We start from the raw sequence: 14,147 nt of genomic DNA, 5'->3' as shown, positions 1-14,147 counted from the left end.
GCAAACTTTGACTAAGTTACCTGCAAGTAGTATACCTTTAGTTAGTGCCTAAGTGCTTCAGTCTTTTACATCACCTGTGTAAATTGGAGCTTTTATTTCTAAGATTCCTTACCTCACATTCACTACCTGAATAACTGTCCACTTGGCTATTAACACAACTTTAAAAGCATATATAGCATATAATAGCAATGAACTACAGCTGCAGAAAGCAATATAGTCATGGAACTGAGCTGGAAATCTGTTAGTTGATGTAGCCAGCTTCTGAAGCAAGTACTCCGCATTATCTTATGCGCTTGGGTTATACTAGACCTTAGAAGCATTTGAAAAATTACAAGTAGCGCCAATGTAGTTGTTACCTTGGATCCACTSGTCTGGAAGTATGTAGGTATTACAGCAAGACTGATAAGGATGGAAATGCAGAGAGCTGAAGATAGCTGGATAATATCTGCAGCTGTGAATCAGAGSAGGTTTAGGAAGAAGAAATCAAAGTAGAAGTTATGTAGAGATTTATGAATCATTCTGGAAGGGCTGAGAAAGATTATTGGATGGAGATACATACAGGAAGAAATCAGAGGAGATATCATGATGTGAAGAATGAAAGGTAGTTGAAAAAGCAGATGTTTGGTAATAGTATAATTGATCAGGGATCTCAGCAGATTTTCTACAGAGTCCTAGCTCCAGGGTGAAGCTTTTGTGATAAGATATAAATGACTTTTTAAAAATAGCTGAATGTGCATCTATATTTATTTTTAAAGGCAATCTGTAAAAGTTTGAATATAAAACAATTGAGAAATAAAACAATACAAGCTCACTCTGCTTTTAAAGTTTAATTACGGTAGGTTTTTATTAATGTCTTACCTTGTCTTTATGTAAGTAACTGGAAATCCACATGTAATTGAAAAAATAAGTTGTGAATTTAGCAACCTGACTGAATTCTATTTTTATTCTAGGTGCTGACTCCAGATCCATATTGAAACAGACTCCACGTTATTAAAGGTTAGTGACTTCTTTTTTCAGTTCTCACATCTAGTTTTAAAATAATTATTTATAAGAATGTTTAAGTGATCAGGTGAAAGATAGGAGCTGCTTTTTAACAAAAAAAAGAAAAAAGAAAAAAGAAAAAAGAAAAAAAAACCCATAGTGCAATGGAAAATGTAGCAAAAAGATTAAGACTGTTCAGACTGAACTAAGTCTGAACCCAAGGGATCTCTGCAATATAAAGAAAATAGCGCTAATGCTTCTAATACTTTTTTGTGTGTGAAAATACATCTTTGCAGTTGTTTTGTATACTGCTTCCATTTATTTTAGTTTAACTAACATTCACACAGATCAAACTTAAATTTTTTAGTCAGTGTTAACTAACCTGCTGGAAAAACTAGCCAAGAATCTTGGTTACTCTTTAATTCATTGTTATACAGTCAATTATCTGTCCAGCTGTTTTGTATGCTTCCAAATTTCATTGACATGCCTTTTTCAATACTGTATTATTTAGTACCAGTGAAATAACATATATTGAAGACATGATTCAACCAAAATGCATTCTAATTTTAGAAATACTATGTTTTTGAAGTACATCCGTGGGCCTTGAGTTATTGCTTAATCTCTGAAGAGAGCTAGCTCTTTTGTTCCACTATTTTTTTTCATGTTTTGGGAAGTTGATTTCTATGCTAACAGAGGCATAGGTGCAGCTTATTAATAGAAATTTGTTATTACCATTGCTTGATCAAAGATATGGTCAGAGTTCCTTGAAGTCAGTGGTTGTTTTGCACTTGTATGACACGTGTCGGATAAAGCCCATTTAGATCTTGATTGAGTATAGAATGTGAATCCGCTGCACTCAGTGTCATACAAGAAAGTAAGAGTTTCTATACTTAAAAAACCCCTGAGATTAGGCTCTTATTTTGATTTACAAGTACAAAATGTTAACCTTCTTATGAGCAATATCTGACCAAAAGCTAGTAACTGGCCTTGTGTGGGGATGAGGGAGGACAGTGTGCTTCTCAAACCTGCAGCAGTATATGCTGCCGCAAGTAGACTTTCATAGTCATTCTGTCTTCCGGACTTATAAATGCACTTTATTACGGCTTTGTTTTCATGGGATGAGTGCTTCTGAGCATTTCATTTTCCATCATGAAAGCTGTTTTATCTGAGATGAGGTCTATCAAATCTCCAGCATGCACCTTTTCTTCTTGAGACAGATTTTCCCTGCCTTCGCTACACTGTCCCTCCTGCTCACTTGCTCCAGGTATATGTCATCATACCTTTCTTAGAAATAACCTCGTAATTGGCAGGGCACACGTTGTTATTCTCTCATTAAAGAACTACTGTTTCTTGCTTACTGTTCTGTATAAATCAGCTCATAATCTCGGGGGCAGCTGGATTTACCTGATGCTTTTTGTCTTCATTCAAAATGGCCACCATCRTCTGCTGTTTCTGATTTATAACTGCCCTCAGTAAAGTTGAATAGTACTTGTATTCCTTGGGGTTGTAATTCTATTATAGTATAGGGAGRAGGAAGGAGAAGGTGTGAGAGGGAAAGTTGGAATCAGTAAGAAAGGTGGAAAAAGAATAATAAAAGAACTGAGCAGAAARAAGAACTAAAATGAAGGATGAAAGTGATTACAGAGGAATGGGAGGTGGAAATGCAGGAGTCTCCTGTAGTGGTGTCCAGTTACTGCAGTGGCGGATAGCACTACTTATTCTCCTGCTGTGACAGGGCCCCTGGTGCTAGTGCTGTGAGTATTGTGAGTCTGTGCAGATGCAACAAATCTGACACATTYTGAGACTATCATATTGGGTATGTACAGATCAGCTGCAATATCTATGTACAGTTCTGCACTCATCACTTTTTCCAAGGGAAGAAAGCTGGTCATAAAGTGGCTKTCTCCCACACTGCTGTTCCTGAGCTCTTTAGATGCAAACAGAGAGCAGGCCGCATAGTAAGTGACTAGTTCTGATCACTATCTTTTGGCGGTGCCTGTCATGTAAAATGCCAGAGAGGTTGTGTGCAACGCAGAGCAGTTACAATGCAACGTTGCTGCCTCCCTTTTTACTGTGACCTTATGGAGTGACTCAGGCTCATCTGGGATCTGCCAGTCAGTTGTGTCTGGTTTGTGGCTGGGAGAGATGAAGCCATGCCGTGCGCTCATGGAGGGTGATCTCTAGCAGGGCTCAGCACTAAAAAGGCAGACTATTCAGCTGCAGACAACCAGTGCAAGGTGTCCTTTGTGCACCTTTCATATGATCTGGTTGAGAGYGATGTTTCCATCATATGACTGAGCATGATGAATCTCATCTATTGGAAGAAAGAACTGAGAGGCAAGCATATTACTGACATTCAAATGGTATTCAGCAGTGGTATTGGTGTTGTGTTACATTTTGTTAATTACCGTGTAAGCTGTAGAACCTCATCCAACAAAGCTTTTTGAATGATAGTATAAGCAAATTAAATGCTTGTACATTCAACAGTAATGCTTCCCACACAGTTGTACTTTTGAGGCTAAATATGGTCTCTTCCCATTAAACATTGTAATGTCTTAGAAAGTAAAAGAGTTAGATCTATATTGGATATAACTATTGGTTCAAACTAATTAYTTCTTGACAATCTTGCAGAATTTATTTTGAATATGTTAGAATGAGTAGAAGCAGTTTAAATCAACATTTTACTGGAAAGGCCTTAATAGAGTATGTTTTATTTATTGTACATTAATTTCTGTAACTGTACAGCTGCCCTTTATATAGAAAGCATTATTTTTGTATTACTGAAGTATTTTAAGAGCTRTGCTCTTGGTAAAGGCATAAACAAAGCACAAAGGCCAGTCTTGTTTTCTGCATAGTAGATTTGTTGTTGAAGAGTTTGTGCCAGCCAGTACAGAGAGTGCAATCGTGTCTTATTCCTCTCAAGAGAGATGAATTACTCAACTGCCTCAACTCCTGCTGTTTTACATTCTTATCCTTGAATTATATTGTTGAAGTGGTCTACCATTCTTTGCTGAGCAGCTTGTGAAGAGAAAATGCTTTTCTAGTGTAACTGGCAGAAGTATAAGTAYATAGCATTGCCTTCTCCATGAAAAGTCTTCACCTGTGAACTGTTCTGGATCTGTACCAGCTATCCCAACAATGTATTACTTATCCCTTTGATTTTTTTTAAGAAAACCAACAGATTTTTTTTAAACAGCTCTTTTTCAACAAACAGCATCACACACAGCCGTGTCTATTAACAATATTGCAAATTTGCAGTGACTTTTATCTATTGATATGTTTTGATGCTGAAGGTAATCTATCTTGCTATTTTTCTGTTCAGGAAATTTTTTCAAATACTCTAATTTACTGCTTAGTACAATAGGAACTGTGAAAAGATGAGATACTTCCACATAAGATCACTTGATTCAAGCGGATTTACATCTTCTRCTATAACTCAATCTACTTTGAAGTAGATAGTATTGTGTGCCTTGTACAAAGAAGTTTTTTTAAGTTTGTGTTTCCAGCTAAGTAGACGTTCTAATGTACCCACTGCAGGTTCTTTTTGGCATGTCTTGGTATTATTGCAATATAGGCCTGACCCCTTGGGGTTGAAATGGGACTGACATGCTACTAAAAGGCTCATACTGATGCCACTGCCACTTGTGATAAAAATCTTTGATTTTGGTAGGAACAATATTGACCTGTATGCTTATCTTTATCAAAGCATTGAATGGAAGCACTAGCAAGCTAACAGTAAACACTGAGGGATAGATACGCAAAATATTTAGTTGATGTTGAACAAAGAATTGCTTACCAGTCTGAGTCACAAAACCTGAAACATGTTGGAGGAAACAAAGTTTAACAGAGACTCTGTATTCAAGTCCCCAGAATTCCTAGACCTTCATTTCTGAAGAGAAATGAAACAGRTATTTTGCTCAAAGAAAATACTTACAGCATAAACAACATAATTTATTTTAGGCATTGTAGATTATGTAGATTATCTGATGATCTCTGCGGATGATCAGAAGTTTCATTTGCTCATAATGTTACCCATGTTTACTTGTCAATACGGTGTGCTCTAYAGCCAGAGCCAGTTTAAAGATTCTTATCCAAATATTTGTTCATACGGCTTTTAGTATTAAAATTGGARTTGATTCACAGGTATAATTTATTTTCTTGAGTAGGGAAAGGAAAGGGACTATATCAGACACTTATATCACAGGTGAGTTGAAAGCTATTTGAATCACAGAATCACAGAATGGTTGAGGTTGGAAGGGACCTCTGCAGATCATCTAGTCCAACCCCTCTGCTCAAGCAGGGTCACCTAGAGCACATTGCATAGGATCACATCTGGGCAGGTTTTGAATATCTCCAGAGAACAAGGCTTCACAATCTCTCTGGGCAACCTGTTCCAGTACTCTGTCACTCTCACAGGGAAGATGTTTTTCCTCATGTGGTTCAGTTTGTACCTGTTGCCTTGTGTCCTGGCACTGGGCACCACTGAAAAGAGTTCGGCCMCATCCTCTTGACACCCTCTCTTCAGGTATTTGTAGACATTGATAAGATCGCCTCTCAGTCTTCTCAAGGCTAAGCAGGCCCAGCTCTCGGAGCCTTTCCTCTTAAGAGAGATGCTCCAGTGGTCTGATCATCTTCATAGCCCTATKCTGGACTCTCTCCAGTAGCTCCATGTCTCTCTTGTTGTGGGGAGCCCAGAACTGGACACAGGACTCGAGATGAGGCCTCACCAGGGCTGTGTAGAGGGGCAGGATCACCTCCCTCCACCTGCTGGCAACACTCTTCCTAATGCACCCCAGGAGACCGTTGGCCTTYCTGGCCACAAGGGCACATTGCTGGCTCATGGTCAACTTGTCATCCACCAGCACTCCCAGCTCTCTGCAGAGCTGCTTTCCAGCGGGTCAGCCCCCAGCTTGTACTAGTGCAWGGGGTTATTCCTCCCTAGGTGCAGGACTCTGCACTTGTCCTTTTTGAACCTCATGAGGTTCCTCTCTGCCCAGCTCTCCAGCCTGTCCAGGTCTCTCTGAAGACAGAGAAACAAAATCAGACAGAAAGTTTTATATCTTCTTTATCCAACTAATCATTAAGCTCATCTTTTTAACTTTATCTGTAGTCAATGATGAGGATGTTATATGTTATCGCATTGAATATYTGTAATAAAGATATTTTTCTTACTAAAGGAAATTAATTACTCTTAGTTCTTCCAGTTTTCTAATTCMTTTTTACTTCTGATGCATGGCTTTGTAGCACAAAGTAGTGGCTAATTTAATTGGTTATGTAAATTTAGTTGGTTATGTACCTGGAAAGTAACTAACACACAAGTGTTACTTCAAAAAAAAAAAAAAAAAAAAAACCAAAGAAGTTTCTGTTAAACAACAGTTGTGTTTCTATACCACCTTTTTGGCTGTGCCTGTTATTCTTCAGTAGTAGGCTGGACTCCCCATCTTCCAAAGAATATGTGGTGTGCACCAAATGACCTTGCTGGATTCTGGCATTTTAGATATGTGAATCTTTTTACATAGCATCAAAAACAGCTTTTTTTTTTTCATTATAGAGATATGTAAAGCACTAATTATTCATAGATTTTAAGATGGAAAAACAGTCCCTGAACAATGCAACCATAGACCTTTACCTAGTAATTTCTGCAGATACATACAACAATTTGAACTGCATGATTTTTTTCAAAGAGATCCCAGTGAAATGTTCCAGTTGTTGAGTTTCTGCACTATTAAAAACACTCATTGACTATAAAGGGACTCTAGATGAAGAGATCAAAGATTCATATTTACAATACAGACTTTTAATAATGGGTTAGATGTATCTCAGCCTGTGTACATTACATTATACTAAAATATAGGTAGTATTAAATCTATTTTTGTCTGCAAATATTCTTGGAATATGTTATTTCCTCTTAACTTTCTCTTAGAAAAAGTAAATAGGCTGAACTTACTTTAACTGTTGCCTGAGGTAAGTTTCAAGTATCATATAGCAAATACAGCTTTTCTGCAAGCTTTTCTTTACTCTTAAATGTCCTTTTGAGGTTTTGACCCAAGGACTAAACACAGGATACGACTAAACAGTCGTATCAATAACGACTTTGCTGATACCATACTGGTCTTAATTATACCTGATACAAAGGTATAACATGTACTCAAAGAATAATTATGTATTAGTAAATAATTATCCTGCTTATCTCTCCAGCGGTTGTAGTCACCATTTTTGCTAAAAGTTCACACCAAAAGTACATGTTCAGCTAGTTTTCTAGTCACTGTTGAGTTCACTTCAGAGTTTTTCAGGCTCTGATTTAGGAAAGGATAGCAAAAATGTGTTTTCTGATTACAGAGGATTGGTTCAAAATTTGATCTAAATATGAATTTTAAACAGATTCACTAGTGCCTATCTGATTTTTCAGATGGAGTGTAGCAGTTGCTGAGTGACATGTTCTCTGATCCCAACATCTGGGTCAATAATCTCGACTCATAATACTTTGAACATCAGTGTTGTGTTCCATATTTTTTTCTTTCACATGCATACRTGTACCTATGTACACACACGTATGTTCACATGTACACATGAGCAAGTTACAGTCTAGTTGTAGAACTGATTGTGTTTTTTTTTCCTGTCAATAGCAAACTTCAAAGAGCCTCAATAATCTCCTTATAAAGTATTTGGCTAATACACAGTATATGCTGCCAACTATTCTAAGCTTTGAAAGTTTCTCAGAAAGTAACTAGCATGTCCCCTTAAGTGCAGAGCATCACAAATGACATAAAACAGTCAGTGACAAAAACAACATTAAGATTTCAGTGATGACTGCTACATGTAAATTAGCTTAGGAATCACTGTGCTGCAGGTGAAGTAACACAGAGAAATTTGATAATACTTTGGGTAATAGTGTTATGAATTCTGCTTCTGGGTACTCATCAGATGTGGACAGGAGAGAGGCCATCTGCTGTCTACTCTGCACTTCTCTCCAGTGAGAACTATGTTGGCAGCTGATGGGAAAAGCAGGAAAATTCTGTTTTGCCGGCAGTCATGTTGGCTGTTTGTTCTTCCAGGAAATATGCTGTGTTTATGAGTCAGAAAGGTGGTTTCCGCATATGTAGTTGAGATTTGTGTTTGTTGGATCTTCTAATGTAATTGATAGACTTCAGTCCAACATCACCACAAACTCTGATTGATGGGCACTTGTGGAAAGCTAGCCACAAAGTTTCATTTGAGTAGGGGCAAAACAAATTTGCTTAGCCAAAAAAAATAATTAGAAATGATCTTTCMCTGGAGAAGCATGAGGGGCAATGGCCTGCAGGGACTGCTTGTTTGTACTAGAGACAACTTCATTTTGAAATTTCCGTTTATTTCTAGGACTCTGTCAAAAATAGCTATTAAAGTTGTAAAAKTGTGCAAGTTGATGCATGTATACTACTGTCAGATACAAAGTGACAGGTTCTAGATTTTTTTTTTCATTCTTTTCGTTTCCATATACTGTCATTTTTCTTAGATCATTTTTCTGTCTCTTGCGCTTCTCTTCTTTCTGGAGTTAGTAGTCCTACTGAATTCCAGTGCTTATTAACCTCATATTAGAAACAGGATTTTAGCCAGGATCTTTCTTGTCTATCCATGTAGCAGTAATTCTCTTCTTCTTTTAGACTTGCCTAATAAAAGCTTTTTCTCCACATCAGTTCTCTACAGTTTTTATGGGTTCCTATGAGCCTGTTTATACCCTAGCAAAAAATGGCAAATGTAGAAATGCATCTTTTTCAGGTGAAACTAGCTTACGTGCAGAGTAAGCTACCTTTATTATTTATTTTATTATTTATTATTTATCTTTTTTATTATTTATTTATTTATTATTTACTCTTTATTATTCTACCTTTATCCTAAGCTGTTCATGTCTCTGTGAAGATTTTGGCCTTATGAAACATACTACATCCAATGAGGAATTTTTCTGTGCAAAAATTGCTGGAGTGAGGCACTGCTGGTGGCAGGCCCACCTTTTATCCCATCTCTATCAGGTTGACAGGCCCATCATTTATCCTATCTCTCTACCAGGTCAATCCAGGAAAAAAAGAGAACGGCAGCAGATTTCAGGTCATTGCTCTGGGCCACAAGCAATTCTGTAACTTGAAATTGTTCCTCCTTCTGTTTCTTGACAGAACTTGAGGACAAAAATGTTCTAAATGAAAATATTCTTCTGCAGCTGCAACACACATTTGACTCAACAAAGGATTTAGTCTTTAATTAAAAAATAATAAAAAACAGAACAAGGGTGTTTGTTTCATTTTACTGTACTTTAAAAGATTGAGCTTTTTTTGTCATTTAAATATATTCTACCCTAAGAGTAAGCCTGCATGAAAACTGTGGCTTATCTCTGAAATCTACCTATTACTTAGGTTATTGATCTATGCTCCTATTTTGTAGCGGTGTGCATTTTATGTGCGTGTATGTTCTGTATGTGTATGTGCTTTTGTGCCTGCAGCACTATTTACCTTCTGGTCRAATGTAAACCCAGATTCCTTTTATCAGTTTTGCTAGTGAAATTCAGACCAGCAGTATGGAACCAGACTGGTCACATTATTGTATGTTATTGTCTTTGAATATTTGTACACATTATTGAAATTTCAGCCCGATAGTTAAAAAAATTCAAGTGTTACATTAACACATTCACTTAAGTGTATTGCCAGGCTTCAAGTGAGTTATTAGAGTGGATGCTACCAAGCTTCATTAGCTTACTGTCAGTTACTACTGATAACCTACTATCATGAAAATAGTTTTGAGAATCACATTTAAGGTGTACGAGGCAACCGTACACCTTTTACTTTTAAAAGTAAGTGATATTTGTGTAGGTTAGGAATATACCTGTGCAAATTGGTGCTCGTTCTGTGAACATCATCTTTATCACAACCCCTGTTTGACAGCAGACTTTAATTTGACTTTATACATTCATTTTGTAATGGAATTTGCATCCAGCAGCCAAACAGCATCTGGGAGATTGTGACAGAGACACAATGAACGACTCCATGGGTAAAACAAGAAGCGTGTTGCCACAATATTGCTAAACTTTGAATGACTCCTTTCAGAAATCACCAGAGTGGGACTCAGAATGGAAACCTGGAAATTCCCTGTGAGAAGTGCAAAAATGAGAATAGTGTCAGAGGTCTTTTTCAAGGAGGTTTTCTCTGACTGAAAACTAGGCAAATGAAGAGACCGATGTGTCCAAAGTGTTCAGACCAAACCCTGGACTTGTTATTCTTCAGATGTGTAACTAAAAAAAGAATAAAGGATTGTGGGGGGTTTAGGAGGAAAATATTGAAGCAACTTTAGATCTTAAACAGCAGGAATTCAGAGACCTGTCCAAGGCACCAAAACCAGAGTATGGTCTTGGAGAGTGCTTGAAAGAGACAGAATTAGGGTGGATAAGGCTGGAATCTTGTCTGTCCCTTTTTAATCCAAGGGGCTACTAAAACTTGTTTATTTTCATGATAAAACTAAAGAAGTAAGTGAAACCCATAAAGGAGCTAGTTACAGAATAACTAGTATCATGAGTTTCTGAGTTGGCTTGTGAAAAACTCTGGTTCAACTCCATGTTCTGTCTGATTTAGGCAGGGTCTTGAGACTGTGTTCAGATGCAGCTGTAGTAGAAACAGCAATCAGTTTTTACTTGGACTGAAGTCTCAGAAGCGTGTGAGCCCTGAAACTCACAGAACGGTCAGAAGTATCCAGTCACCTGTTCAGACTGGTTTCTGTTTAGACATGGATCTAGAATTAAAAAATAAAAAAGACTACTTTGAGGGTCTTATTTTCTACTTTATTTCTGCTTTTTATGTAGTTACATATGCATATGTTATATATAAACGTATAGCGTGGAGGTTGTATACAAAATTCAAAATATACATTTTAAAGTATTCTTTTAATATATTTTAATTATATTTTGATAGGCATTTCTGTTGTATGCATGAGCAAATGTAATAACTGTCAAAATCTTCATAGACTTTGTGTTGCTAGCACTGTTAATACAATGTAGTTTGAATTTAGGGTAGTATTTTCACCTGTTTCCTGAGGAAGTAAGGTTTATGCAGTCACTTTCTGTCTGTCAGTCCTCTCTGCTAGGTTTGGACTGCTGAGTTAGTTCCCACAGCATGGGAAAGAAGGATATGAGTCTTGAAGGTAATTAAGTTCTTACAAGTTCCATGATATTAGTGGCTCAGTAAAGGGGAAAAGCCCCAATCAGTGCCCCACTGAGTGGAGAGCTGTTAAATATTCTCTTTGGCAGTGATTGACATATACGTACCTTCAGGCTAAGCACAGCAGGTGCTGTCTCCTGCCCAGAAGAGATGTCAGAAAGTAAGTGCAATGAGGAGAGAAGGGGTTTTTTTTTGGATAAGGAGTGAGAGAAAAATTGGACACAAGCCTGCAGGAAATCAGATTTCACTACATCAGTCAGTCATAAAACAACTCATTATGTTATTTTTCATTTGAGGAAGTGTTCATATTTATTTTTTAGTTTCAAAATGATTTAATTACTGAATTCACCAAATGCACAATTTTCAGAATAAGATAACTCTGAGATGAGAATGAGTGGGATATTGAATTTTATATAGTATGTTTAATACAGCTAAAGCCTTTTTGCTTCATACTTTAGAATTATTAGCTATAAGCCATTTTTTGGTTTTGCTCTCTGACACTAGTCTGAGTTGCAGCCTCAGAAATCTTTTTCATGTTCCCTTGAACAGGTTTGCAATCACTGCAGCATGGTAAACGTGTAACTTCAGAAGGCTGTTTTTGAACAAGCAGGTTTTAGTATGGAGTTGCAATGTAGTTAAATATGTAGCTTTTGGTAATATTCTAAGAGCTAGTAATTTATGTTCTTATTCCATTAATACTAATATATTTACTTACTATTTTGTGACAAAAGGACTTGAGTATTATAAATAATTGCTAAAACCAAACAAAGCATAAAATTAGTTCAGAAGTCTTGCTTTTGTAAAACCCTCAATGGCCTAGGGCATCTAACAAACCAGAACAAAGAACAGCGGCAACAAAAATCAAATAATGTGCTTTCCACAGCCTGAGTGAACAAAAAAGCCTTTCAGTGTGATGTAGAGTTTGTCAAATTTGGCTTCTGATAGGCAGGCAGAGATGCAGTTTCCAGAAGTGGTGAGTCACAGCTGTGACCTGCGACTGGCCTGCAGTTGCCTATTTGAGTCACTAGTGTGCTAGACAACTCAACAGACTACTGGTGGTAAGATGTAGGATGCAGAAAGACTGTTACTACACCTGAACATGAATTACCTGGAATAAAAATAGGAATACTTAAATAGGAAGAACAAGAGGAGCAAAACCAAACAAAAGTAAATTACATGGCTGTATATAGGCAATTGAATTTGAATGTTGTCAAATGGAAGTTAAGACGTACTGGGAAGATTAGTTTGAGCTAGTAGTGTCCATTGCTTTCTTTCGTTACCAGTCATTACAGAGAGCTAGGGACCATTTTAGACAACTCAATACAAAAATTGTTTAACAGAGAAAAAAGAGGGGGAGAAGGAGAGGAAGTAAAGAAGTGTTATCATTCAGGTCTCATCTCAAATTATGACACAGCTGGAGTGTGACATAGAGCATCAGCATAATCATACGATACGGACAGTCCTTTGTGTGATCCAGTTGTTGCAACACTTGTCTTTCCTAATAGCCATTCAAGCCTTATTTTTGCTATCCTGCTCTCTTCTTTCCTAGCTTGAATTGTATGAGCCAGCCTATGCAATGCCATGGCACGTTTGAGACATCTTATACATTTGCACTCCCAGTATATATGCCAGAAAGACTGTTTTATTATTGTAGGGCAGGAACCACAGCAATTACTCCTGTCTCTCAACAGGGTGGGCACAACTGTATTGCTTCTCATTCCAGAGCTAATTAAGTATGTCTGTATAATCCTGCACAGGATGGCATAAAGATAAAATTTATGATCTAGACTATCACTCTGTTTTCTTTTGTAAAGTGTTTGCCTCAAGTTTGGGAGCTATTTAGAAGTGCATATAATTAACGAAATGTGTTCGGCAGCATTTTGGTTTGGGGATATTTTTTGCTTTTTATACTTGTTTTCTGAATCCTCTAAGATTAACCTTCAGTCTGAATGAGTCAGGCAGCCCATTTGCCTTCCACCAGCATTGCAATTTGTAGTCCAGAACTCAAATACAATTTGTTTTAATACAGTTAATGATATTTGAAGTCATATTTTCTAGTGCTAAATGGGTTAAATTTAGTAGAGTTGAAACATCATGCAACATGTAAACAGTAAAATGCCGCTTACATTTTTTCTCAATTTCTTGGCTCTTGCTTATGATATCTTTTTTCTATGGTTCTTACATGTTCCTTCAGATAAATAACAGATAGGAGAAAATGGCATGATTTGAGATTAAAGGTGTTTAATAGAAGACTGAAACCCATAGGCATTGCTTTAGTAACAGTAGTAATCGGAGCATGAAGGTAGTTATGAAGGCTAATAAAAAAAGGATGTTACAGAAATACATAGAGGGTAGTGATATGGGAAATGGGCACCTATCTGAGTGGTATGTGCGCTGGTGTAGAATCTAGTGTTAGCTGGCTGTTAATGCAGAATAATAGGGAGGTAAGAATCTTTAATTGTAATTTGTTAGGTAACATTTTAAAAGTTTCTGGAAAGTGGACATAGCATTTGAAATATGATTTTATGTGAAACTTTTTATCTCATGCTTCATTCCTCTTTGTGCTGATTTCAGTTAGAAGGAAAAGTTGCTATCTGGCATAGTACAAGCGAGGGCTAAGTGGTATAGGCAGAGGTTTAGTTATCAGATACTGGTGATGAATTTATTTGACTCAATATATATATATAAAAACTTTAAATATCTATATACCCATGTCTACAGAGAATAACAGTGGTCTGAAATAAGAACAAAAGTAACTCTTAAAAAAGTAAAATCAAAAGATGGTCAGATGTTTAAAAGAAATATAATAAGAAATAGAAAAATGTAAAGAAATAGGAAGAAAATAATTCATGTTTTTCTCAAACACTGCAGAAAATCAGTTTCTTTTGATTGTTCATAATTCATTCTGCCGTAGTTAAATCAAGTTTAATAATTTAAACAAAAGTTTGAAGAAATTCTTCCTTAACCACAACTATTTTCGCTGGATGA

At 36.8% G+C, this 14,147-nt stretch overlaps 1 protein-coding gene across 1 annotated transcript in view; it reads left to right on the top strand.

The window, feature by feature from the left end:
• The first annotated feature begins 948 nt into the window (after nucleotides 1-948).
• Nucleotides 949-14,147, top strand: part of CNTN1 (contactin 1) — a 172,518-nt gene continuing 159,319 nt past the window's right edge. The window contains exon 1 of the mRNA XM_085318503.1: nucleotides 949-996. The gene's annotated coding sequence lies outside the window, so the exon portion shown is untranslated. The remainder of the gene's footprint in view (nucleotides 997-14,147) is intronic.

Source organism: Rhea americana, unplaced genomic scaffold (genome assembly GCF_003343005.1).
Source record: "Rhea americana isolate MKP2758 unplaced genomic scaffold, rheAme1 scaffold_54, whole genome shotgun sequence".
Lineage (NCBI taxonomy): Eukaryota > Metazoa > Chordata > Aves > Rheiformes > Rheidae > Rhea > Rhea americana.
Note: the sequence above shows the minus strand (reverse complement) of the source record. Positions and strands in the feature narration are given on the sequence as shown.